This window comes from Setaria italica, chromosome IX (genome assembly GCF_000263155.2).
Source record: "Setaria italica strain Yugu1 chromosome IX, Setaria_italica_v2.0, whole genome shotgun sequence".
Lineage (NCBI taxonomy): Eukaryota > Viridiplantae > Streptophyta > Magnoliopsida > Poales > Poaceae > Setaria > Setaria italica.
The window spans coordinates 18341902-18343610 of NC_028458.1; the positions used below are offsets into that span (position 1 = coordinate 18341902).

General features: G+C 42.9%; 1 non-coding gene across 1 annotated transcript; it reads left to right on the forward strand.

Moving 5' to 3' along the window:
* Nucleotides 1-996: 996 nt before the first annotated feature.
* TRNAI-UAU lies at nt 997-1070 on the forward strand. The gene has a single exon. It is a non-coding gene; the product is annotated as a tRNA-Ile (tRNA).
* The last annotated feature ends 639 nt before the right edge of the window (nt 1071-1709 follow it).

A 1709-nucleotide genomic window follows, 5' to 3' on the forward strand; every position in this document is an offset into this window, starting at 1 on the left:
CATGTTGTGCTAGCTCATGTGCTACTTTGTTTTGCTCTCTATTGGCCTTTGGAAACTTAACACTTCCCAACAATCTTATAATTGCCTTGCATTCTTCAACCCAGATTGCATGTAAAGAGCCGTCAATTTCTTGCTTGGGAAGAGCTGCGAGACAATTTTAGGAATCAGACTCTAAAATTGCTGGGCTTTCTATCCATCGCACGGCAAGTGACAGGCCTGCTTCTGCTGCTGAGGAACAACGGAACAAATACCTCCAGGAGGAGAGTAGCACATGTCCTAAATAATCCCGGATGACGATACCTGATGAAGCTTGTCCCGTCGCCTCAACAAAGCTGCCATCTACATTGATTTTTATCCAACCATCCTCTGGAGGCTGCCACATAAGTTTCGGCATCAGTTTCTTTGGTGTTTCGTTGTTTACTTTCTTTGCAAAAATATTCATATCCGCCTTCCCCTTAATGTCACCATCCCTAGCAAATTCATAAAAAGGGCAAAGCCCACTTCTGCATGACACGGCATCACTAACCCTGTGGCTCAATGCATCTAGGACACCGACCTCCATTTAAGATCAAATTTTCTCTTGGCTCCTATACAAGCTCGCCTGATCTCACAAACCATCCCCATCACATGAACATATGCGTGCTAGAGGAATCCAACTGCGAGCGGTGCATCTTTGTGTTAGAAAATCAAAATCACATCTTATTCACAGCTTGGGTTGCCATCGATAACAACCATCTATGAATACTGTCACTGTGGGAGATTAGCAGCCCAGCTCAGCACCTCCTGAGAGAATTGTGGGTTGATGTGGGTTGTGTCACCATCCTCCAATGCATTTGAAACTCAAGGAATGCACCCATTTTCGGTGTTCCCAAACGTGAGGGTCTTAGAAACTGGTACATTCAGGTGTCTTGCAATGAATACTCGCGCATTGTGCGGATGGACTGGACAGCGTGTGTCAATGAATATGGATCAATGTTGTTTTATCTTGAACAAGAAGCTCCCGTAGCTCAGTTGGTTAGAGCGTTGGTCTTATGAGCCGAAGGTCGCGGGTTCGAGCCCCGCCGGGAGCAATTTTTTTTGGTTTTTGTTTTTTGGGTACAAAAACGGCCCTGAGCTATTCGCTATATTTTTGCCCACTTTTTTCATAACACCGGCCTGTTTTTAATTTCAAAAAACTCGCCGAGCCTTTTGCTATAATTTAGCCCCGCCGGGAGCATTTCTTTTGCTATTTTTTTGTACAAAACGACGCTGAGCTATTTGCTACGTTTTTGCCCCCCTTTATCATAACACCGGTCTGTTTTTTATTTCAAAAAACTCGCCGAGCCGTGCTCTTTTTATAATTGTTTTCTATATTTTTGTTCCCTTTTTCATAACACCGGTATTTGTTTTCACAAAATTAGCTGCTTTTTAGTATATATTCTGCACCTTTTTTCAACAAACGGTGCTGAGGTTTTTTTAAGCAGAGATGAGCTTTTTGCTATATTTAACCCTCTTTTTTTTTTCCATAACACAGGCATGTTCTTTTTTCACAAAACTAGCTCAGTCCTTTTGCTGTATTTCCCCCCTTTTTCACAAAATGGAGATGTGCCTTTTGTTTCTTTTTTCTGCACAAAACAGAGATGAGCCGGTTCAGTTGTAGAAACAAATCTTTCAGGCGAGATGCATGGCCTGTCAGACACCACACCACACGCACATCTTGTCGTCATTGC